At 45.4% G+C, this 27037-nt stretch overlaps 2 long non-coding RNA genes across 2 annotated transcripts in view; both read left to right on the forward strand.

Moving 5' to 3' along the window:
- The window catches only part of LOC146054529 (uncharacterized), a 128358-nt gene that overhangs the window by 18929 nt on the left and 82392 nt on the right, over positions 1-27037 (forward strand). The gene's annotated exons all lie outside the window — the stretch shown is intronic.
- On the forward strand, positions 11481-15004 carry LOC146054534 (uncharacterized). The gene is made up of 3 exons (XR_014468225.1): positions 11481-11628; positions 12879-12966; positions 13925-15004. It is a non-coding gene; the product is annotated as an uncharacterized LOC146054534 (long non-coding RNA).

The following is a 27037-nucleotide window of genomic DNA, read 5'->3' on the forward strand; positions in this document are numbered from 1 at the left end:
CAAAGGCGGGCATTAATCATTTTCACCATAATGTCCATTACGCGTTAAGTTACACGCCATTATGTCCATTATGTATTATGCCAAACACCATAATGCCTATTAAAAATTATGCTACATAAGTGCTGCTTATCTACATGCTCATTGCCAAGGGTTCCATGCTCATTGCCAGAGGTTCCATGCTCGTTGCTATGTGGGATTACATGCTCATTGCCAAGGGGGGATACATGCTCGCGGTAAATGGGGGACAGCCGCCGCCATGCAGAAGTGATAGCCACTGACAGTGGCAGAGCCTGGCTGTATTCAGAGCACTGCAGGCCCCAGCAAATTGAAATAATACCCCTTTCACACCAGAAAATGCATTCCCAGGTTGGCCCCTTTTACACAAGCCTAGTCCCTGCATTTTCTGGTGTGAGGGGGAGAGAAAACCACCCCTCCCCTTTAACCAGTTATCTCATTTAACCGGCTATATCTTCGGAACCAACTGACTCATTTACATGAGACAAGTATCATATTGAAGAACTTTTGAGTGGGCTTTGAATGATTTTGGTCCAGTGAAACTGGAACGTTTGGTTCCAGAGTAATCTGCCCTCAAACAACATGAACAGCCATGAAATTACATTTCAAAAATAAAAATATAGGTTTACACGCAATATCTCTGGAACCGATTGACCGATATGGACCAGCCTGGTATCATATTGAAGGCCCAGTGATTTAGAATTAAATGAGATCAACCACAAACTTACATGATGTCAGGGGGGGAACTGGCAGCCGTCGGAACTGGGTGGGGGTCGGAATTGACGGGTCCCATATTATCCTATGGGGAAAAACGTTACAGCTTTGCAAGGCGATATCTCCGGTTCCCACGGGGCTAGAGACGCGGGGCTAGATTCGTTGGAAAGCCCTGGCCCTCAGCTACAAAATAAAATGACAGGGGGGGCACGTGCCCAGGTTCCCCCCCCCCCCAAATCCGCCACTGTTTGCAGCCATACACTTCCATTCACAGAGCGAGGACATTAATTGAAAATGCAGGATTACACTTAAGTGGGGGGGGGGCACCTTAACTGATCGCTGGTCGGTGCACATTCGCAGCTGTAAGATCAGGTCTGAATCAGGCCCCCTGTGTGGAGAGATTTATTCCCAAACACAATGGAAGGTTCCATGGCACCCTGAAACAAAAAGGAATATGTCTTATGCGCCATAGCTGCTTTCAATATGGGATTACATGTATAGGTTTAATTATGAATCTATATAGTTAGTATTGAATATAGCAATACCTCCCAACATGACCCTCTCCAGGAGGGACACACACAATGCACTGCTCCTGCACTTCCCTCATAAGGTATGATTACCATCATCTCTGTTGAAAGAACTTTTTTTAGCAATTAACCTGTTCAACACAGGTGATGGTATTCATACAATGGGGCAGATGTATGACGGTGTGTTATGGGGGAGAAGGGGTATCAGCGCACGTTATGTGCACTGATACCGCTTCTCCCCTCATGTATAAAGGAGCCGGTGTGCGCCCCTGTCCATATCGGCGCTGCTATCTAAATGATAGCAGGCCAAATGTATGAACAGTCCGCATCGCTGAGTGTTCCACCTGCTGCTGCTATGGGCTTCGCCAGTAGCAGGCTGCCGAAGCCCTACCTCAACGCTGTCCCTGCTGTTGGCTCTGGCGTGACAAGCGAGATTCCGTGCATGCCCAGTCCAGGCGACCGGCGGGAAGGAGATAGCGCATCAGTGTAAAACTGATGCACTTTCTCCAGAAAGGGACATCACTGGAGGGGGGAGTTTGCTCTCCCCCGCTTTGGCAGACAAGATGTTAATACATCTTGTCGATGTCCCTTCTGCTTCGCCTCGTTAATGAGGCGAAGCAGGAAGTGTTATAGCGGTGCGCTCATCTAGAAAATATTCTCAATTGTAGTCCGCTTATTACCCTAAGTAGTATTTCGGGTGATATTCATAAATGGTCAAAACAATTTATCTCATGGATGGGTCATGCAAACACCTTGAAAATTAACATTTTGCCACGTTTACTGTATCTCTCCCAGTAATGATCCCCCCACACATATTAACTAGTTAATTAGACTATATATAACAGAACCATAGATGGGGGTTTAGGCGTGCCAAATGTTAAATTATATCTTTATGCAGAAAAGGGTGTGTGGCCACTCAACAGGGGGCGTGTCCTGGAGTGTAGTGTACAACACCATATACAACTTCTACACATTATGCAACAAAATACTAGACCCCATTATACTTGCCCCTTACACATGATGCCAAATGGAAGGAGCCAAAATTCACATAATGCCACATGGATAGAGACAAAATTCAAATAATGCCACATGGATTGTGTCAAAATTCACATAATGCCACACGGATTGAGCCAAAATTTACATAATGCCAAATGGAATGAGCCAAAATTCACATAATGCCACATGGATTGTGTCAAAATTCACATAATGCCACATGGATTGTGTCAAAATTCAAATAATGCCACATGGATTGTGTCAAAATTCACATAATGCCACACGGATTGAGCCAAAATTCACATAATGCCGCACGGATTGAGCCAAAATTCACATAAAGCCACATGGATTGAGCCAAAATTCACATAATGCCACACAGATTGAGCCAGAATTCACATAATGCCACACAGATTGAGCCAAAATTCACATAATGCCACATGGATTGAGCCAGAATTCACATAATGCCACACAGATTAAGCCAAAATTCACAATACACTTCATAAACAGGGACATTGTCCACCAAAGGCGGGCATTAATCATTTTCACCATAATGTCCATTACGCGTTAAGTTACACGCCATTATGTCCATTATGTATTATGCCAAACACCATAATGCCTATTAAAAATTATGCTACATAAGTGCTGCTTATCTACATGCTCATTGCCAAGGGTTCCATGCTCATTGCCAGAGGTTCCATGCTCGTTGCTATGTGGGATTACATGCTCATTGCCAAGGGGGGATACATGCTCGCGGTAAATGGGGGACAGCCGCCGCCATGCAGAAGTGATAGCCACTGACAGTGGCAGAGCCTGGCTGTATTCAGAGCACTGCAGGCCCCAGCAAATTGAAATAATACCCCTTTCACACCAGAAAATGCATTCCCAGGTTGGCCCCTTTTACACAAGCCTAGTCCCTGCATTTTCTGGTGTGAGGGGGAGAGAAAACCACCCCTCCCCTTTAACCAGTTATCTCATTTAACCGGCTATATCTTCGGAACCAACTGACTCATTTACATGAGACAAGTATCATATTGAAGAACTTTTGAGTGGGCTTTGAATGATTTTGGTCCAGTGAAACTGGAACGTTTGGTTCCAGAGTAATCTGCCCTCAAACAACATGAACAGCCATGAAATTACATTTCAAAAATAAAAATATAGGTTTACACGCAATATCTCTGGAACCGATTGACCGATATGGACCAGCCTGGTATCATATTGAAGGCCCAGTGATTTAGAATTAAATGAGATCAACCACAAACTTACATGATGTCAGGGGGGGAACTGGCAGCCGTCGGAACTGGGTGGGGGTCGGAATTGACGGGTCCCATATTATCCTATGGGGAAAAACGTTACAGCTTTGCAAGGCGATATCTCCGGTTCCCACGGGGCTAGAGACGCAGGGCTAGATTCGTTGGAAAGCCCTGGCCCTCAGCTACAAAATAAAATGACAGAGGGGCACGTGCCCAGGTTCCCCCCCCCCCAAATCCGCCACTGTTTGCAGCCATACACTTCCATTCACAGAGCGAGGACATTAATTGAAAATTAAGTGGGGGGGGGGGGCACCTTAACTGATCGCTGGTCGGTGCACATTCGCAGCTGTAAGATCAGGTCTGAATCAGGCCCCCTGTGTGGAGAGATTTATTCCCAAACACAATGGAAGGTTCCATGGCACCCTGAAACAAAAAGGAATATGTCTTATGCGCCATAGCTGCTTTCAATATGGGATTACATGTATAGGTTTAATTATGAATCTATATAGTTAGTATTGAATATAGCAATACCTCCCAACATGACCCTCTCCAGGAGGGACACACACAATGCACTGCTCCTGCACTTCCCTCATAAGGTATGATTACCATCATCTCTGTTGAAAGAACTTTTTTTAGCAATTAACCTGTTCAACACAGGTGATGGTATTCATACAATGGGGCAGATGTATGACGGTGCGTTATGGGGGAGAAGGGGTACCAGCGCACGTTATGTGCACTGATACCGCTTCTCCCCTCATGTATAAAGGAGCCGGTGTGCGCCCCTGTCCATATCGGCGCTGCTATCTAAATGATAGCAGGCCAAATGTATGAACAGTCCGCATCGCTGAGTGTTCCACCTGCTGCTGCTATGGGCTTCGCCAGTAGCAGGCTGCCGAAGCCCTACCTCAACGCTGTCCCTGCTGTTGGCTCTGGCGTGACAAGCGAGATTCCGTGCATGCCCAGTCCAGGCGACCGGCGGGAAGGAGATAGCGCATCAGTGTAAAACTGATGCACTTTCTCCAGAAAGGGACATCACTGGAGGGGGGAGTTTGCTCTCCCCCGCTTTGGCAGACAAGATGTTAATACATCTTGTCGATGTCCCTTCTGCTTCGCCTCGTTAATGAGGCGAAGCAGGAAGTGTTATAGCGGTGCGCTCATCTAGAAAATATTCTCAATTGTAGTCCGCTTATTACCCTAAGTAGTATTTCGGGTGATATTCATAAATGGTCAAAACAATTTATCTCATGGATGGGTCATGCAAACACCTTGAAAATTAACATTTTGCCACGTTTACTGTATCTCTCCCAGTAATGATCCCCCCACGCATATTAACTAGTTAATTAGACTTTATATAACAGAACCATAGATGGGGGTTTAGGCGTGCCAAATGTTAAATTATATCTTTATGCAGCTCATCTCTCCCAAGCTGTCCCCTGGCATGTTAATATATGCTTGGTATGCATAGATGGGTTCAATCTTATGGATACCATGTAACCAGAGGCCTATGGGGTGGTGCACATCCCCGACTATTGCTTTTACTGTCTCCTTGTGGGACAGACTGTCCAAGACTCATGCGTTAAGTTTCTTCTCCCCCCGCGCTCTCTCCCCTCTGGGATAACCCGGCCTTTCCCGGGGGTAAAGACAAACAAAACTTTAAGCACTGGCTCTCTAAAGGCTTACATTTATCACTGATATTGCCCCTTTATGTACATTTCTGACATTCACGGAATTGTAGGATAAACATACCTCCCAACTTTTGGATGTGCCAGGTCGGGACAGGGTGCAGCGATTTTTTTTGGGGCGTGGACTATCGGAAGTGGGTGTGGTCTATAACAGCGGTACTGCCACGAGGCCACGCCCCCATTTTCACCTGCGGGGCATGCCCAGCAGCTCTATGGTCTGCTGGCCAGCCCCCAGCCCCCCTGCCTGCAAGAATAGAAGCTGTGCGCATGCGCACAGCGTCTATTCACAGACTACAGGGGGGGACTCCCAACTGCCCCCCCCCCGCCGCGGGACACTGCCGGCGGCCGGAGGGACGCGGGAATGTCCCAAAATATCGGGATAGCTGGGAGGTTTGGATAAATACAATATCCCCTCTCAGTACTTTTTTTCAATACCTGGAACTTCTCAGGGCTGGAATGGCCATCTGGCACTTCTGGCAAATGCCAGAAGGGCCGATGGCCAGGTGGGCCGAATTTGAGTCTTTTCTGAGAGGACGGATGTGCTGGCGGCCGGAGTAGTACATGAGATTGCTGCTCTCCTCTCAGCCAGTGTCACTGCTCCCTGCAGTACCGCGGGGTGCCTCTAGGTGTCTCTTGCTTTGTGCTCAGCTATGAGGAGCACAAAGTGAAAGCTGTTAGCTAAAGTGACAGAGGAAGATGGTGTACACGCAGCTCGGAGGCAGGAGCAGGCAGCATCGTGGCTGGGGGAGAGACCTGAATCCAGACATCACATTCAGGAGCTGGGATCATACAGTAGAAGGTAGTATTGTTATTGTGTATTTTATTTACCCCGTCTCCTCTCTCTCGGTTTCTGTCCTGTCTGTCTCACTCTCTCTCCATCTGTCTTTCTATAGTCTCTTCTCTCACCCCTCTCTGTCTCTCCCCCCCACCCCCTTTCTGTCTCTCCCCCCACCCCCCCCCCTCTCTGTCTCTCCCCCCCTCTCTCTGTCTCTCCCCCCCACCCCCCCCCCCTCTCTGTCTCTCCCCCCCACCCCACCCTCTCTGTCTCTCCCCCCCACCCCCCTCTCTCTGTCTCTCCCCCCCACCCCCTCTCTGTCTCTCCCCCCCACCCCCCCTCTCTGTCTCTCCCCCCCACCCCCCCCTCTCTGTCTCTCCCCCCCACCCCCTCTCTGTCTCTCCCACCCACCCCCCCTCTCTGTCTCCCCCCCCCCGCCCCGCCTCTGTCTCTTCCCCTCGCCCCCCCTCTCTGTCTCTTCCCCCCCTCTCTGTCTCTCCCCCCCACCCCCCTCTCTGTCTCCCCCCCCCCCCCACCCCCCTCTCTGTCTCTCCCCCCCCCCCCACCCCCCCTCTCGGTCTCTCCCCCCCCACCCCCCTCTCGGTCTCTCCCGCCCCACCCCCCCTCTCTGTCTCTCCCGCCCCCCACCTCTGTCTCTCCCCCCCACCTCTGTAACTCCCCCCCCCCCCCCCCCCCCTCTCTGTCTCTTCCCTGTGGGGTCTTGTTATTATACAGGCTGTGAGGTCCAGTTGTTGTTGTTATTATTATAATACAGGGGGAGCAACCTGTTGCGTTCTGTTATTATACAGGGGATCAGCCTGTGGGGTCCAGTTATTAATATAATACAGGGGGAGCAGCCTGTTGTGTTCTGTTATTATACAGGGGATCAGTCTTTGGGGTGCAGTTATTAATATAATACAGGGGGAGCAGCCTGTTGTGTCCTGTTATTTTACAGGGGGAGCAGCCTGTGGGGTCCAGATTGTTTTATATTCTGTAATGGGCATTACGGTGTGTTTCATAATGTGTAATGTCTCCTTTCCATGACACCACGCCCCCTTTTCCCCACACGGCAGGTGGGCCTGTGTGCTCAAAATGCCAGGGCCGATTTCTGTTCCCAGTCCGGCCCTGCACTCCACAATACTACACTCACGTAACTCTTTGGTGAAGTCCACCATAGAATCATTATGCTCCCTTCACTCCTCCTCTAAGGGCCTCACCTCCACGATTGATCGCCATATGCTTAAACATACAGTAACTCACCCCATTGGCTTCACACGAGACCTACAAATATAATTGGGGACTAATACTTGGGGGGCAGATTAGACAGAACCTAGTATCCTCTACGGTACTTGTTTCCTAGCACGGCCACACCGATTTACATCGTGGTGGTCGTGTCGGAAAAATCGGGTCGATCGCATCGCATGCGATTTGGTCGGATGCGATCGACGCGACCGACCGATTTTCGACCCGATTTTTTTATTGAATGAAATGTAAATCGGGTCCCTGCGACCCGATTTTACATTGGATTCAATGTAAAATATTCCCAACCCCCCCAAATTTAACGCCGTAAACCCCACCCCACGATAGACGCCAACCCGAAGCGTGGCGAGCGCAGCGAGCCCGCGAGGGGCGGCGGTGCGCGTCCTCCGACCTTTTCATTCCCCTACTATCCACGTCGGCGTGGAGTTGAGAATAGAATAGTGTGGCGAGCGCAGCGAGCCACCGAGCCCGAAGCGTGGCGAGCGCAGCTAGCCCCGCGAGGGGACGCGTATACCTGTGAAGTTATACGCGTCCCCTCGCGGGGCTCGCTGCGCTCGCCACGCTTCGGGCTCGCTGCGCTCGCCACACTATTCTATTCTCAACTCCACGCCGACGTGGATAGTAGGGGAATGAAAAGGTCGGAGGACGCGCACCGCCGCCCCTCGCGGGCTCGCTGCGCTCGCCACGCTTCGGGTTGGCGTCTATCGTGGGGTGACGACGGGGACATCTATAATGTGAAATGGGTCATATTGGCCCATTTCACATTTTTCACATTTTTTCATGATTTCAATGTTAAAAAATATTTTAACATTGAAGCCTATGGAAAAATCGGGGGCATCGCGTCGGGACCAATGTTAATGGTCCCGACCGACGCGATGCCCCCGATATTTTACCTTTCCCGACACGATTTCAATGTTAAAATATTTTTTAACATTGAAGCCTATGGGGAAATCGGGGGCATCGCGTCGGTCGCGTCGGGACCAATGTTAATGGTCCCGACCGACGCGATGCCCCCGATATTGTGTCCTAGCCGGCAAAATGGACCTGATTTCAAAGGAAATCGGGTCCATCGTATGGATCGTGTACCTTAACTTAAAGGTACACGATCCATAAGATTGTGGCCGTGCTAGGAAACAAGTACCTCCTCTACCACCTCTATTAAACACAAACAAAATTTAGTTAAAATATACACACGCTGGTTTCTACCCCCGACTCGTTTGAATAAAGCCTTTCCGACCTCATCAGATTTGTGCTGGAGAGGTTGTGGACTTAAGGGTACACTGCTCCATTTTTTGGGGATTGCCCCAAAATAGTCTCGGCCTGGAAAGCCATCCAGAAGTTAAGGTTGACATTCCATTTTCCCCTTCTTTCTTTTTATTCCCTCGGAATATTCCAAAAATAGCAAAACCCACTATGAAACTCATGTGGCAAATTCTTAATGCAATGAAATGCAAAAATAGCCCGTCTTTGGAAATCCCAAATGGTTCCGTCAGGGGCAGCTGTTACCACTGCTATTTGGGACACATATCATATGGAATTCATGTGTAACATAATGGGAAGTAATGCGCTGAAACATGGGCCCCCTGGCTAGCCAATCATAAAGCCCCTCCACCCCTAACATTTTTTTTTTGATGGTCTCTCTCCTTTTAAGATATGGAGCTTGTCTTAGGATTAAATTGGATGATGTTTTCTGCACTGTGGCAATCTCATGTTCATACGACCTGACTGATTCAGCATATGTCTCACTGTGCACAAAATGATGGATACAAGATATTGACTGCGCCCTGGCTACTGCAGCCTGTGAACACCAAGGATGTACCACACATCCACAGAAACAATGAAAACAGAAAAAGATGGTGATCACTGGCGCTGTACCCCCAAACACAATGAATATAAATAGTCCGCAATATCTAGCGACCTGAATAGAAGATCAAGTGTCCATCAGGATTATTTCACAGAAGTGGTGCCCAGTATTGCGGACTATTTATATTCATTGTGTATGGAGGTACAGTGTCTCACTGTGTACTACTGCAGTGGTACTCAACCTGTGGGTCCTGACCCCCAAGTGGGTCCCGACCTTCTTGATATGGGGTCGCGACTCCATGTTGCTGACCATCAAGCTGATGACTTTTCTAATCTCAGTCAGTGATTCACGGAGTCTGAAAAATCTGTTGAATTGTTTATTTTAGACTCCTCCCATCAGTTTGTGCCTCCACAATGCTGCCATGCAGGTGCTCTCTGCTGACTACACATGTCATGTGATCTTCTGCAGTAACTTTTTGGGTTCCTGTAATTATTTTTATTGTCTGGTGGGGTCCCAGAGCAAAATAGTTTGAGGACCCCTGTATCACTGCCTATTACCGATTTCCCCCTTTTCCTTCTGTCTACTCTCCCTCCCATTGTTCATACATTGTATTATTGCAAAAACCTTTCAATAAACAGTTTGAAAAAAAAAAAAAAAAGACTTTTAGTCCTGGGCCTGTTCCTATATTAGAAGAACACCTTGGACCAGCAATGTGCAAATGGCCTTTGTGAGGTGCATTTTCTACATTCCAGAGTCACAATTAGTCACTTACAGATGTGTCCTCCTACATCATTGCTAAACAGCCCTTCTAGTTGCACCACATACTCTGATGAGACTCTGTATCACTGAGCATCTTTTTGTTGAGGTTTTCCATAAAAATGTGTCTTATTCACATCACTATGCACATAGAAAACACATGCAGCTTCTGCTGATTAAAATGAGATGCCTATATTCTGTGTGTGACTGTGGCTTTATCTCAATATGAGATGCATTTTCAGCAAAGAAAGATGCCCAACATTAGCAGAGCTGCCCAGGGACTGCCAACTCACGGTGCATGGCGTATTGAGGCTCAATGTATAAGGACACATCTATATGATGCATAGAATGTATATCAGGTGCTGTATATATTTAAACAAGTCCTTAGTAAAGAAAATGTACTGCGTCCCTTATTACAGAGATATTAAACCAGAAAACATCCTGATTGGTGCTGCCGGACACATCATAATAGCCGACTTTGGTCTGGCTGTGAATAAGATCCATGGAGCTACCGGAAGCAGGGGAACACCAGGCTACATTGTCCCAGAGGTGAGGATAGACTGTTACAGTGTTACATTGTAGGGAGTATATTATTTCTATTCTAATATGTAGAGTTTGTATGCTAAGGTTAATATGCAGGATAGAGCGTGGCATTTCTACATATTTACTTCCTCTCTGTCATGTTGGGGCAGTGCCCAGATTGTCCCCATTACCATGCAGCATGTCCTATTGCCCAACATGATGACTCATAGGGTGAGAGATTCAGAAAGTGAGAGAGTTGGTAAGAAATCTCCATATTTTTTTAAAGCGGCAATCATTTACACTGCAAAACCAGTTTGATTTAGAAGTATAAATGATTGCTGCTTTAAAAAATCTGGAGATTTCTTACCAAATCTCTCACTTTCTGAATCTCTCATCCGATTAAATTTCACCCCAAGTGTGGCCAGCATTAAAGTCACTGACATACAGGTGTATGCGCAGCATTAGATCATTACATGTCCCCTGCCAACAATCTGAGGGGCAGATTTATGAAGCTCGGTGAAGTGATAAACTGTCTGGTTTTTATCACCAGCCAATCAGCTCCTACCTGTGAAGTTACAGGCTTGATTTGAAATATGACAGGTAGGAGCTGATTGGCCGGTGATAAAAACCAGACAGTTTATCACTTCACCGAGCTTAATAAATCTACCCCTCAGTCTTCACCTGATCATCTTATATACTGTATCATACTTCTATATCCTGTTCTTCATTCTTCCTTCTAATATAATATGTATCGCAACTCTGATGTATGTTTTTACTTGGCTGTACATATTGTAGTATAAGTTTCATTATAGCAAACACCCAATTTACAGAAGATATGGTTATGAATGTCTCACTGTGAATCGGGGTTCAGGATCATCCCTCTCTAATGTTTTTATGGAGATTTTTCAGGGGTTTGTTTGTTTTTGTTCTCATTGTGCACTATGGGTCTTGTTTGGATTTGTATGTTTATGTACAAATCTGATGGTGGGTTCACTGCACATGTGCAGAACGGGTCCTGTGACGTCGCAGACAATGCACCCTAAGCCACAGGCTGTGGCCACATGGTACCATGCAGTATCCTCCCTGTGTGCCCCTCTATGTTACTATTCCTCAGCCGTACTGTCATGTATATAACGCTGATTTATTTAGTGACCTGTTTCCCTCATTCTGACAGATGCAATTCCACTAACAGTACGACGCTGGTGTGGATTGGTACGCTCTTGGAGTGGTCCTTTTCCGAATGACATCTGGAAGATCCCAGTTTGACTGTCAGCTCTCTACATTGGCAAGCTGCAGCCTGAGCCTTGATGCAAGGGACATCATTGAAGTGGTGAGTGGGAATAGATCCTCAGTATACTAGGTACAAGGACAGGAACAACAATAAAGTAGCGCTAAATACCGATGAGGAATTAAATTAAATTGACATTTAATAATACACATAAAAAAAAAAAAGTAAAAACACAAATTAAACCACAGGCACCTATGGCAAATATTATGGGCTGGATAGTTCAGTGGGGTTCCGTTCCTATATATACCGCCGTTAGTAGAGGCTTGTTACTCACAGTGTGGCCTCCAATAGGAACATGTTTGGCGTATACTGCATGGAATATACATATCCAGTTGTACAGTGAAATGCGATAGGAGCTGAGAGCCCATCATAGAAACATAGAATGTGACGGCAGATAAGAACCACTTGGCCCATCTAGTCTGCCCCTTTTTTAAACATTACCTCAAACCATATTTGATCCTTATTTCTTTGTAAGGATATTAATATGCCTATCCCAAGCATGTTTAAATTGTATTACTGTATTTGCCTCTACCACCTCTGATGGGAGGCTATTCCACTTATCCACTACTCTTTCTGTGAAGCAATTCTTCCTCAAATTTCCCCTGAATCTTCCTCCTTCTAGTTTCAGTGCATGTCCTCGTGTTCTGCTGCTCCTCTTCCTGTAAAGAATGTCTCCCACCTTGTTAAAGCCCTTGATATATTTGAAAGTTTCTATCATGTCCCCCCTTTCCCTTCTCTGCTCTAAAGTATACATATTAAGATCTTTTAGTCTTTCCTGGTTCGTTTTGTGATGTAGGCCATGCACCATTCTAGTTGCCCTTCTTTGTACTGTCTCCCAAGAGTGGCATCTCCAACCTATGCACTACTGTACTTTATACTGGATCCGGACCAGCGGCCAATCTTTGGGAACTTTCCACAGCCGCAGATACTCCAGTGAGACTCCTCACTTGCTATCACCGTTAAGTAGTATACTGCTGCTATGCGTTCCATGTTGGATTAATTCCCCAGGTGGACATTTATGGTAAATATACCTTACTCATCCACAGAGAGATTTATTGGAGACTGTGCTTACTATATGTGGACCCCTACTAATGGCGGTATATATAGGAACGGATCCCCAATGAACTATCCAGCCCACAGTATTTGTCATAGGTGCCTGTGCTTTTATTTGTTTTATGTACGGTATTTATTCATTTATTGTAATTTTTTTGTTTATGTGTATTATGAAATGTCAATTCAATTTTAAATCCTCAGTGGTATTTAACGCTACTTTATTTTCCTTTCTTTTTCAGTACACAGGAATTTACTCCATTCCTCTAAGTAGCTGCTCCGCCAACTGAGAGTACAAGAATAATGCTTCCCTTGTTTGCCCAGATTGAGGTACCAGAATAATGCTTCCCTTGTTTGCCCAGATTGAGGTACCAGAATAATGCTTCCCTTGTTTGCCCAGATTGGGGTACCAGAATAATGCTTCTCTTGTTTGCCCTGATTGGGGTACCAAAAATAATGCTTCCCTTGTTTGCCCAGATTGGGGTACCAGAATAATGCTTCCCTTGTTTGCCCAGATATGGGTACCAGAATAATGCTTCTCTTGTTTGCCCTGATTGGGGTACCAGAATAATGCTTCCCTTGTTTGCCCTGATTGGGGTATCAGAATAATGCTTCCCTTGTTTGCCCAGATTGGGGTACCAAAATAATGCTTCTCTTGTTTGCCCAGATTAGGGTACCAGAATAAAGCTTCCCTTGTTTGCCCAGATTGGGGTACCAAAATAATGCTTCTCTTGTTTGCCCAGATTGGGGTACAAGAATAAAGCTTTTCTTGTTTGCCCTGATTGGGGTATCAGAATAATACTTCCCTTGTTTGCCCTGATTGGGGTACCAGAATAATGCTTCCCTTTTTTGCCCTGATTGGGGTACAAGAATAATGCTTCCCTTGTTTGCCCTGATTGGGGTACAAGAATAATGCTTCCCTTGTTTGTCCAGATTGGGGTACCAGAATAATGGGTACTTGTGTATTTTCTGGGCGCACGATATATCGCATCGCATGCCACTAATTAAGGCATGCGATGCAACGGTACCTGATTTTCCCTTGAAATGATCGGGAGGTGCTAATGAAGTACAAATCGCATTGCGTTGTATGCCATTGTATGCCTTTGTATGGCATGCAATGCGATTTAACACACCCCGCCCATTCGTAATCCCGCCTTATGGCACATCTGGCAGAATTTCACTCTGAGGGGATTTTGTGAGGAGAGAAGAAGTGTGTTGCTGAGCTGGTATTTTCGTGAGGTGATTTTGCTGTGATTTTGATCCAATTACTTTGGATTACGTTGCATAGGATTACGTTGGCTGTGATTTCCATCCGAATGGCTGCATCTTCATCAGTATCGGTGAGTCTGTTCAGTCTGGCGCAGACCGAAGAGGAAGCTGTCCGTTTTCTGCAGGACCATTCTCTTCTGCCGGTGACAGCCACCTGCGCAAATGGACATCCCATGCGGCTGTCCATTAAGGAGTACAAATGGCGATGTTACATAAAGAGCTGCGGGAAGAAGGAGAGTCTGAGGGCAGCCCTTTTCTTCCCAGGACGCCGACTTTCTTTGGTGAAGTTAGTTCACTTCATCTTCTGCTGGTGAGGAGCTGACTTCTATCGACTTCTGCGACCGTCACCTCAATATGTCGAATAAGACAGTAGTCATGTACAACGCCTTAATGCAGGAGGCATGTGAGCTGGACTTGTTGGCACAGCCGCAACGCCGCATTGGGGGCCCAGGCATGATCGTTGAAATTGATGAAACTCTTTTTGGTCGACGACAGGCTAATGTTGGCCGAGTGCTCCCACAGCAGTGGGTGTTCGGCGGAGTCTGTAGAGAAACGGGTCAATGCTTCATGATGCCTGTCCCGCAAAGGGACGCTTCCACACTTATGGCGGCAAGCTGTGACAATATAGAGCCCGGCACGAGCATCTTCAGTGACTGCTGGCGTGCGTACAGCACAGAAGCACTGGAGCGGGCTGTATACGTTCACGCGCGCGTGAACCACAAATATAACTTTATAGACCTGCAGAGTGGAGCGCACACTCAAAATATAGAGCGACTGTGGGGATGCGATAAATGGCGTAACAAGCGCCAGCGGGGCACAGCTCGGCAGAACCTGGACAGCTATATGCAGGAATTCGTATAGGCCGAAATGCCTAGCAGGTGACACCCCATTCCCACGTATGTTACAAGCATTAACTCTGCTCGCTAAATGAAATTGACTCTTGATGATTTTTAATTATAATAATTGTTAGATTTCATCGTTATCTTTCTTATTGTTATTTTTTTATTATATTTATTGTTCTATGTGATAATTATCTTTGTATGTAATCATTGTCTTTATTGTTCATCTATAATCATTTTCTTCTACAGTTATTCGTTAACTCCTGTTGTCATTACTGTGTCAGATGAATGATATTGGTGTTGTTAATGTGTCCACAAGGTCCACAGCCAGCCCACTATCAACACTAACCCGAAGCGTGTGAGCGCAGCGAGCCCGCGAGGGGCGGCGGTACGCGTCCTCCGACCTTTTCATACCCCCACTATCCACGTCGGCGTGGAGTTGACTTTATATAGTGTGGCGAGCGCAGCGAGCCCCGTGAGGGGACACGGAATATATGTGAAGTAATCCGCGTCCCTTCGCAGGGCGCTCGCCACACTATATAAATTCAACTCCACGCCGACGGGGATAGTGGGGGTATGAAAAGGTCGGAGGACGTGTACCGCCACCAGAATAATACTTCACTTGTTTTGCCCAGATTGAGGTACCAGAATAATGCGTCCCTTGTTGGTCCAGATTGAGGTACCAGAATAATGCTTCCCTTGTTGGTCCAGATTGAGGTACCAGAATAATGCGTCCCTTGTTGGTCCAGATTGAGGTACCAGAATAATGCTTCCCTTGTTTGCCCAGATTGAGGTACCAGAATAATGCTTCCCTTGTTTGCCCAGGTTGAGGTACCAGAATAATGCTTCCCTTGTTTGCCCAGGTTGAGGTACCAGAATAATGCTTCCCTTGTTGGTCCAGATTGGGGTACCAGAATAATGCTTCCCTTGTTTGCCCAGATTGGGGTACCAGAATAATGCTTCCCTTGTTTGCCCAGATTGGGGTACCAGAATAATGCTTCCCTTGTTTGCCCAGGTTGAGGTACCAGAATAATGCTTCCCTTGTTTGCCCAGATTGAGGTACCAGAATAATTTGTCCCTTGTTGGTCCAGATTGAGGTACCAGAATAATGCTTCCCTTGTTTGCCCAGATTGAGGTACCAGAATAATGCTTCCCTTGTTTGCCCAGATTGAGGTACCAGAATAATGCTTCCCTTGTTTGCCCAGATTGAGGTACCAGAATAATGCTTCCCTTGTTTGCCCAGATTGAGGTACCAGAATAATGCTTCCCTTGTTTACCTAGATTGCGGTACAAGAATAATGCTTCATTGATTGCCTCTGGAGAGACATTGCTGCCATATATGGAGTTATACAGCTGACATTTCATGCCAATAGAGACACTCCTCCTTCCGAGCTGTCTCTGATGAGTGAGGATTATATAGTACTGTTCACACTAAAGGGGGATACAGACTGGTGACCCGTGCTCCGTGCTGAGTGATGGGCTTAAGCACGATTGCTCAGCACACATCATGCTGCACCCACGATGCTGTGTGCTGAGCGATCGTGCTGAGCAGGGCCTTGCCTATTTTAATAGGCAAAGCATCGCCATCTAGAAGGAAAGCCAGCGCTAGTGCTGTCTTACCCTGCGGACAATAGCGATGATGGAGAAAATCGCTGGGCTGAATCACTTAGTGCACACACACAGAGCAATTATTGCCCATTGAAACGATTTTCCCATGGGTAGATGACTTTCAAGCCATTCACCCTGTCGGTCATCAGCTGGTAATACCAGCAGATGAGTGGTGGCCACCGGCGATGATGCGGGAGCGGCATCACCGCTGCCCCATACACACTGGGCGGCTTTTCAGCTGAAAGCAGCTTAAACGACAATAATGAGCGTCTTTCAGTTGAAAATCGCCAAGTGTGTATGGGCCTTTAATATGCCATGATGGCATACTGGGAGGTCCTATGTAAAGGTTCAGCTACTGTTATCTACAGCAGTGGTTCTCAACCTCGGTCCTCATGTACCCCCAACAGTGCATGTTTTCCAGGTCTCCACACAGAATCACAGGGGAAATTATTAGCTCCACCTGTGGATCTTTTAAGATGTGTCAGTGAATAATGAGTGCACCTGCCATGTGACCTGGAAAACGTGCACTGTTGGGGGTCCTTGAGGACCGAGGTTGAGAACCATTGACCTATAGTATTAAAAATCAAAATGTATAATAAAAGGGTTATGGAGGGGTGTCAATTCCCATGCAGTCTATCTAAGTTGGTGGTGCCCTCAAGAGTCTTGGACATAGTGTTATTAATGAAGGGTTATCCCTCTGGATAAAATGAAAGGATGCAACAATTTTTTTTTGGGGGGGGGGGGGCATACTGTTACGTGAAATAGGTTATATCAATATTCAAATTTGACTGAAACTTTTATTAGTATACTTTTAAAAGGAAAATTGAGAAAAAAGCATTTTGACAAATAACATATATCATAATAATGCTACAGCCCAGTTTCTGGTAGTAAATGAGGCCTACCACTCTTACTTACACATGGGATAGCTCCGGGCTATAGCCCTGGCCCTGGGGATGATTTTCCCATCATCGCTGTCCCCATTCACCCAGTGTGTATAAGGACCATAAGGCGTCCAGGAAAGTGTGCGTCCTTCGGTGGCATCAGAAAGTACTAAAGAAGAGCATGGATTTCTTACAGCATCTCTGATATTGCTCCCCATGCCAGAGGATGCCGTTCTGCTCTGTGTTTAGTAAATGCCCATTTGGAGGAATTAATAGACAACAAGTAGGTCTGTGGCATTATTCCTGTGTGTGTGTGGGTGGTTAGGAAACATGTGTCAGTGGAAAATGAGACATTTTGCTACAGTTATAAATGTTGCTCATCTCTAGTAACCTGGATGTGAGATTTGTCCTGTCCCAGTATAGGACAATCCCTGTATCAGTACTATAGACCTCCACCGTACTATTCGGTACCATATACTGGACATAGAGGACAGTCATGTGACCCTCATGGCCTGTGGCTTTAAGCTGGGTACACACTAGAAGATATTTCGAACAACTACGGATGAGAAAGCCCTGTTTGAGTGCTGCCACTTTTTACTTATTGCAGCCCGCCACCCCCGGACGGTGAGAGCTCAAATGACGGCTCCAGCAGCCGACAACGCCCGGATGGAGAAACTGTATTATAATCATCTTCTAATAAATCAATATTTTAGTTGGTTTGGCATCTGTTCTATAAGGATCTGTTATCTGTTATTAGGATCACTCTCCCTCTTGGGGTTGGGCTACTTGGGGTACTTCAGGTGGGTACTTACATAGCTCAATATACATTACACGGTTCCCAGGCGTCAGCTCATTGCACTAACTATTCTTCACCTGTTACATTGGCAGGCAGCTATCATCAGTTGCCAGCTTATTTACAATGTGATTGCACCACTAGGTTGAATTGCATATTTGGTGTCTGTGCTCCACGCTTTACTTTTATTTGCATGTCATCCAATACATAGATTTATTAGCATTTAATGAACAACAATTGCGAAAAGATATTTCAGGGCTCAGTCATGTTAGACATGATATGAGTGTTTCCCCCCTTTTTATAGACTCCGATCTATGCTGGTCCGCACTCCGTACAGGAGACTCGGGAAGTTGGAAAAGATGTTCTGACAGAAGTGTACAGAAGTGCCTCCCGTTACATCTGCTGGAATTCCCTCACCCCCTACATCTGGTATCCCGGAGGGCACCATTTAATAGCAGGTAAGTTAATGATCATTTTCCCTCTTGTAACTTACATATAATGTATTTTCCAATCACATTTGCTGGAGTGTAAGTCGAGATTTGTCGGCGTCCGTAGAATGTTTTGTAAACACTACCATTTACATCATGAGCTAAGGAGTTCTGCCTAGAAAATGAATGGGGTCTACATATCCCTATAACCCAATGAGGGAGAGTGGCTGGTGCTTTACTAGTGCCGGAGTAATTGGATAGTTCAGATAAAGAGAAACAGTTGTGGCATCAGTGGCACAAATCGTGGTGAGAAAATATCTGTTTTACTGGACAACACTTCAACTTCATTCCACATAAAATTTCCAATGTAGTTATGGGGGGTTAATGGGCAAATAAATGCAACTTTAAGGGGGATATTTACTAAGATGGGAGTTCTATTTCACATGGTGTTGCTATGGGCAACCAATCTGAATCTACTTCTTTATTTAGAAGATAATAGATAGTAACTGATTGGTTGCCCATAGCAACATCACATGTGAAATAGAACTTCCATCTTAGTAAATTTCCCCCTAAGTATCCTTACATACCAATGTGCCTATAAGGGAACTTTCCAATTTGCCCTTTATTCCTTCTCTCACTCTCCCATTTCCTCCGCTCTGTCCCTCCCCCCGCCCCCCATTTTCTCTCTGTCTCACACGGCCATTTCTCCCTATTCTCCCTCTATCTCGCATGGACTACTATTTTCCACTAACCCCTGTATCTCCCATTTCCCTTCCTCTCTCTGTCTCTCATTGCTCCTTTTCCCCCTATTCCAACAAACTATTATTCTTCCCCTATCCTCTTTTTCGCACTGTTGCATTTCACAATATCTCTCTCATTGTCACTCACACACTTTATCATCCCCTCTCGTCTCTTTCTCTCTCTCTCTCTCTCTCTCCCCCCTTTCATTTCTCTCGCACACTTGCTCACACATTCTCATTTGCCCCTATTCTCACTCTCCCATTTCCTCCGCTCTCCCCCTCCTCCGCCATTTCCTTTACCCCGTCTATGTCTCACACTCCCATTTGCCCCTATACTCCCTCTCTCTTACATGGTCTACTATTTCTCACTATCCTCTATCTCCCATTTCCCTTACCCCCCTCTCACGCGCGCTCTCTCTCTCATTTCTGCCATCCTATATTTTATTTTCTCACATTTTCACTATTCTCTTTCACACTCGTCTCTCGCATCTCAAAATATCTTTCTCATTGTAACACTCACACACACTCTCAACCCCCTCTCTTCTCTCTATTTCCTTCTCTCTCTCTCTCTCTCTCTCTCTCTCTCTCTCCCCTTCCATTTCTCTCATACTTGCTCATTCCCTCGCATTTCCCCCTATTCCATATCTCCCTCTATCCCCTCCTCAATCTTACTATTTTCATTCTCTCTCTACCATCTTTTCCACCTCTCTCACTCTCCCGTTTCTCCCTATTCCTTCTGTCTCACACTCACTCTCATTTCCCTTTATTCTCTTCTTCTCTCCTTCCTCTACTATTCTTTGTCTCTGATTCTCTCCCATCTCCCCCTTCTTTCTCTCTCTCACTCTATCTGTCTCGCTTGTGTTGATGCGGATACTTTCCCAAGTCTTCTATGGACTCTAGCCATCTGCAGACAAGTGCAAGTACTGGTAGATTATAGAGGTACTTGCAGGGTTTCTTACACCAAAGCCCAGCTGAGCTGTGCTAATACCGTATATGTGGATGAGCCATTCATCCGTAACCAATAACTGATCTGCGATAAGATTTTAGAAGCATCACCTTAATTCTTAATGAATAAAAAAAGATGTAAATCGGAACATCATTATTTATTGCTATGTACTGTAATTACAGTGGTCTTCAGTATTACAGTACTGTATGTTCCACGGTTACATCTTAGATGTAGCTGTACTGCCATATGCTCTCGTGTCTGTAAGCCCCATACACACTAGACAACGGGCTCCACCGATATTGCGCGTACACACTGAACGATATCGACAGTGACGTCACCCTCCCACAGCTAATAGCATGCCTTTATTCTGCGGGAGACGTCAGGGGCCATAGGGATGACAGTGGGTAGTGAGTGGATGAGGAACCATTCCAGCACCAGAAAGGTTAATCTAAACATATATGATGAGTTTATACGGGATGCAGTTAAAATCCCGGCGGTCGGGATCCCGGCGTTAAGAATCCCGACACCGGAATCCCGACCGCCGAAATGCCGACACATTCTCCCTCCACGACACCCCTGGAGGGAGAATAAATTAGTGTGCCGAGCGTAGCGAGGCACCGGGCCCGCTGCGTGGCGAGCACAGCGAGCCCGCAAGGGGGGGCGATCCACGTCCCCCCCTTGTCGGCATTTCGGCTGTCGGGATTCCGGCGTCGGGATTCTGAACGCCGGGATTCAATACTGAATCCGTTTATACCTATACATAATCACAGTCACTAGGAATTTCCCCTGTGCGGCATTGGCAAGAACAACACAAGCACTACTGGATATAAGTGAAAAGTAATGTTTATTGACACACAGAATATAGTGCAAAGAGGCCATGATGCTGGGTTCCAGATATCACTTGATAAATGCAAGTAACCAGGAGACTGGAACTGGATAGTGGACCGACATTTTGAAGCAACTTGTGACTGATCAGCTTTATCACCAAGTCTGGAGGTTAGAATTATCCTCATCTGAAGGAAAGGGTAGAAATATTGGACCTTGGAACGCTCCCAGGCTCTCTGGATTGGGGAATGTCCCCAGACGCTCTGGGACCGCTCCCTATAAACAGGAGATTGGGCTTGCACCCTCACACTGTAAACTGGCGACCTCTTTAATAATATCACAAAAAGAAAATTGAACAAAGACAAATATCATAGTGGAATATAGTCTGGATTAAAATAGCTGTTGGTAAATTGGTGGTGTACCTGTATATTTAAATTAATATAAAATATAACATACGTTCTGGCCCCTAACCTCCCGTTACTAGCCAGCGAATCACCCACTTTTGATGTTATATTCTATATACATTTTCAGAAGAGAGCTCTTTAATGTAATCTTTCTTTACATAGGTCCTGATTCAGCTTAGATCACATTTTATACACTGTCCCCATCAGCTTATTATGTGTGATCCTTAAGCAATGCAAATGCAAGAGGAGGTGCATACCACCTGAGTAAAGGAGCATACACACGTAGAGATCTGTGCTAAGCAATTTTGCTGGTGTCAAGATCTCCCATGCAGAGCACATACACACGCAGAGATTTGTGCTAAACAATTTTGCTAAGCAATTTTGTTTAAGCAAAAAAAGGCCGGGTAGTTGTTCAGAATGAGAGATTGCGATCAGTATCTCTCATTCTGTACACACAGAGAGATTTGCAGTCATTTGCTAAGCAATCTAACTAGATTGGGACTGCATGCACTGACTTAGTTAGCAAGAGATATTTAATCTCTCGGAGCATACACACGGAGAGATCTGTGCTTACTTTCTAAGAAGTCTAGTCAGATTGCTTAGAAAATAGCACAAATTTGCTCCGTGTGTACACCCCTTTAAGGGGCATACACACGTAGAGATCTGTGCTAAGCTATTTTGCTAAGCAATTTTGCTGGTGTCATGATCTCCCATGGGGAGCACATACACATGCAGAGATTTGTGCTAAGTGATTTTGCTAAGCGATTTTGCTAAGCAATTTTGCTTAAGCAAAAAAAGTCAGGTTAATGGTTCAGAATGAGAGATTGTGATCAGTATCTCTCATTCTGTACACACAGAGAGATTTGCAGTCATTTGCTAAGCAATCTGACTAGATTGTGACTGCATGCACTGACTTAGTTAGCAAGAGATATTTAATCTCTCGGAGCATACACACAGAGAGTTCTGTGCTTACTTTCTAAGCAATCTAGTCAGATTGCTTAGAAAATAGCACATATTTGCTCCGTGTGTACACCCCTTAAGTCTCATCTTACTCAGCCTTGCAATCGCAGGTGGGCTTGCGAGGCGAAGGAAACTTCACCTTGCAGCTTAAATGTAAATGTATGTAAAATATAACATCAGTTCTGGCCTCCAACCTCCCCAGATAAGCCAGCCAATCACTCACCTATGATGTTATATTTTATATACATTTTCAGAAGATAACTCTTCAATGTAAACTTACTTTACATAGGGCTTTGTTCAGCTTGGATCGCATATGATACGCTTCTCACAGAAATGCAAATGCAGGAGATGGTGCATACCACCCCCTGGCTACATTTGCAATCCAATTAAACTGCGACACGATAGGAGTTTAGAGGAACGCGGTGTCCTCAAGCAACTACAGCCTGAGTTAAAACCCCCATACACTAGTCCAACTTGTTCTTACCAGTTTGACCTTGAGAGCTCCCCAGCAGCTCCCCGGGAGGCTCGCTTACGATTTGGCACTTGATGGGCCAAATTTACATGCAATAAATCGCATGCGATATATTGCATGTAATATCCCCCGTGGGGTGGGTAGCGGGGTCTGTGCAGGGGGCGGGCAGTGAGGTCTGTGTGGCGCAGGGCAGGCAGCGGGGTCCGTGCAATGGCTGGGAACTAGTGCTATTTGTCGGGTGGGAAGCGGCTGCTGAATGTGAAAAAATATTTTTTAAAGACTGGCCGGCTGTTTATTGGTTGAGAGAATTCTCTCAGCCAATTAGCGTTCAGCTAGTCTTTTCAAAATATTTCTTCACATTTAGCAGCCGCTCCCCCCCCCCCCCCCCTGCCAGGCAAATAGCGCTAATAGTTCCCAGCTGTTGCGCCGACCCCACTGCCCACCACACGGAACCCACTGCTGCACATAAGCACCCGCGATGTGACTGGTTGGTCCGATACAATACATTTAATGTGCAGCCCGTCCGATCTCCCTACCCCGACCACGCATCGGGTTGGAGGGGATGTCAAACACATCTGACAAGTGTATGGGCACCATAATTCTCATCTTACTCAGACTTGCAGTCATAGGTTGTCTTGCGAGGCCAAGGAAACGTTGCTATTCCGTATAAATGTATATAAAATATAACATATGTTTTGGCCTCCATCCTGCCCAGAAAAGCGAGCCAATCAATCACCTTTTATGTTATATTGTATATACATTTTCAGAAGAAAACTCTTCAATGTAATCTTACTGCGATCGCAGTTTAGAGGTACATCGTGACCATCGGTTGCAGCATCCATTTGCGACTGTGGCCTGAGTAATTTTCATCTTTCTCAGACGTGCAGTTGTAGGTCGTCTTGTGAGACCAAAGGAACTTTGCTGTACAACTTCAATATAAATGTATATAAAATGTAACATCAGTTCTGGCCTCCAACCTCCCCAGATAAGCCAGCTAATCACTCGCCTTGTTTTCAGAAGATGCCTGATTCAGTGTGGATCGCATATGATAAGATGCTCGCAGGAGCTTATCATGTGTGATCCTTAACCCCTTCACTGGTAATCCCGAGAATTTTCCAGGCTATACCTTAATGCCCAGACTGGCAAGCCCAGAAAATTCTCGGGTTTCCCCGGCTCTCTCGCCTCTGCCTCACCCCGCACCCCTTCTCCCAGCTGTTCTATTACAGCTTGTGGCGCCGGCTTATCACAAGCAGCGTAAATGTATATTTATATCAAATATAACATCAGTTCTGGCCTCCATCCTCCCCAAGTTGCCAGCCAATCACTCGCCTTTGATGTTATATTTTATATAAATTCAGCTTGTGTCACATATGATAAGCTGCTCACAGTAGCTTATCACGTGGGATCCTCAAGCAATGCAAATGCAGGAGGAGGTGCATACCACCCCCTGCCGGCATTTGTGATCATATCAAACTGCGATGCAATGGCAGTTTAGGGGTAATTGCGACCATCGGTCGTGGCGTCCCTCTACGACTACAGCCTAAGTAAGTCTCCTCTTACTCAGTCTTGAAGTCGCAGGCTGTCTTGCGAGGCGAAGGAAACTTCACCTTGCAGCGTAAATTTATATTTATATAAAATATAACATCAGTTCTGGCCTCCATCCGCCCCAAGTTGCCAGCCAATCCCTCGCCTTTGATGTTATATTTTATATAAATTCAGCTTGGGTCACATATGATAAGCTGCTCACAGCAGCTTATCACGTGGGATCCTCAAGCAATGCAAATGCAGGAGGAGGTGCATACCACCCCCTGCCGGCATTTGTGATCATATCATACTGTGGTTGCAGATTAGAGGAACATTGCGACCATTGGTCCCAGTGTCCCTTTACGACTACAGCCTAAGCAAAACTGGCCAGACACTTGTGCGATTCTCCGAGGGGAGAAGTCGCACACGATAAATAGCCGAGTCCACCTGCATTTTCTGTTGACACTCCCTGTAAATGGCTGGGTGCCTCACCCAAACTCCGGCCGCCTGTCAATCTCCCTGTGTGCGGAAAGTGATGAGAAGCTGTCACTGGCTTTCATAGCAGAGAGATTTTGGCTTAGATCACATATGATAGGCTGCTCGCTGCAGCTTATCATGTGCGATCCTTGTCACCCTCTGTCTATTTCATTGTATCGAACTGTAATGTAATTGCAGTTTAGCGGAACATCGGGACCATCGGACGCAGTGTCCCTCCGCAACTACAACATGATAAGTGTCATCTTACTCAGGCTTGCAGTTGTGTGTCAGCTTGCGAGACTAAGAAAACTGTGCCAATGGCAGTTTAGGGGTAATTGCGACCATCGGTCGTGGCGTCCCTCTACGACTACAGCCTAAGTAAGTCTCCTCTTACTCAGTCTTGAAGTCGCAGGCTGTCTTGCGAGGCGAAGGAAACTTCACCTTGCAGCGTAAATTTATATTTATATAAAATATAACATCAGTTCTGGCCTCCATCCGCCCCAAGTTGCCAGCCAATCCCTCGCCTTTGATGTTATATTTTATATAAATTCAGCTTGGGTCACATATGATAAGCTGCTCACAGCAGCTTATCACGTGGGATCCTCAAGCAATGCAAATGCAGGAGGAGGTGCTACTTATACCATAGCATAATTCTTGTCAGTACAGAGTATTATAAAGACCCATATGTACTAGCATTATAATTATCTTGTGTACAGGAAGATGAATGGGTTAAAATATATTCCTTCTGAGTTTCAGGTTCTGTAAATAAGTCAAAGTTACTAATGATACCCATATGGGGAAATACACTCTTCCATGTCATCGGAGATGGCATAGTAAAATTACTCAAACCAGTTATAGACTTTGTAACTCCACACTAGGGGAGTGTCGCATGTAAACATGTATGTATTTGGTAATATCCCCTCCCATAAGGGGGAGGAATCATTTGTGTTTCATGGTATAAGTATATGACCAACGAGCTAAGGAGTTGGTGTGAATAAACCTGTTTGAAAGAGACCCTGTCGGACAGTCATTTCCAAGGCTCTGAGATAACTGCGTGCTCTAGAGAAAGGTCACATTCCAGAATCCTTCAGTGGGGGCTCGTCCGGGATGACAGAAGCAAGAAAGAATGCGTACATTTGTGTCTGCTATTTACAGAGGGATCTGAGGTGAGTGGAATCTCTCTTTTAAAATATATATATATATAAACATATGTATATATTTTACTCTCTCAGAATCCCTGTTTTAAAAGGCAGAGCATAAATATACACTTGCATTTTTCTTGCAAACCTCATATAAAAAACCCATATATAGAGCATTTGGATATCGCACAGCTTTGGATATGACTGCATAAGTTGTGTTGTTTTTGTTTTTTATTTATTTTTATTTATTATTTTTTTATTCATTTTTTATTTTTTATTTATTTATTTTATTATTTTTTTTGGAGTTTTTTGTTTGTTTTGTCAGAATTTTGTATGCACATGTTTCATGTTGTATGAATTGGCCATCTTAACGAGGCTTGTAAGTGGAGCGATCTGAGTCCGGTATTACTTCTGGTTAACGCCGGACAAAGTGCTCTAAAAGCGGTTTTTGTTGTTTGTCTTGTAAACACAAATAAGTTATAAGGTGTGAATAAAGTTCAAAAAGCTTCAAAGACTTTCATTTGGAATATGCTGTAAAAGGCTGGACCTGCCTTATTACAAAGAAGGCCCCTGGAAGCCATTTTGAACCAATTAGGATACAGCCCTTATAAAACTAGAAGTGTTTACGTATATGTTGGGGTGTGAGTGACTGATCATCTGTCTAATTGTCATTTAAATAGCAGCAAGCGTAAGGTGCATATAACAGAATAGCTTGCAGTAATACATTTTAAATTGATAAGTGGAAGAATTTAGCCTGATAAGCTCAGATTAGACTTTAAGAGTTGGGTGTTATATTTGAAGCAAGAATCCTTCAGCATTTAATTGAAGATCATTACCCAAATTGTTTTTCTCTGAACTGACACACACACACAAGTGGCATTTTGTGGGCATACAAACCCACACTTCAGCAATAGTTATAAGCAGTGTAAAGGAAGTACTTAAACAGAAAGAAAACACATAAGTATTTTGGCATTAAGGATACAACACGCACTGTTTTTCATTTTTTTTTTTTTAAGTATTCAGAATAGGGTGTCTACCCAGGTTATAAAAGTGGTATCAGATTATTGTCCTGATAAGTGGTTATGATTTCTTTTGG

Source organism: Crinia signifera, unplaced genomic scaffold, assembly GCF_055691185.1.
Source record: "Crinia signifera unplaced genomic scaffold, ASM5569118v1 HAP2_SCAFFOLD_249, whole genome shotgun sequence".
Classification (NCBI taxonomy): domain Eukaryota; kingdom Metazoa; phylum Chordata; class Amphibia; order Anura; family Myobatrachidae; genus Crinia; species Crinia signifera.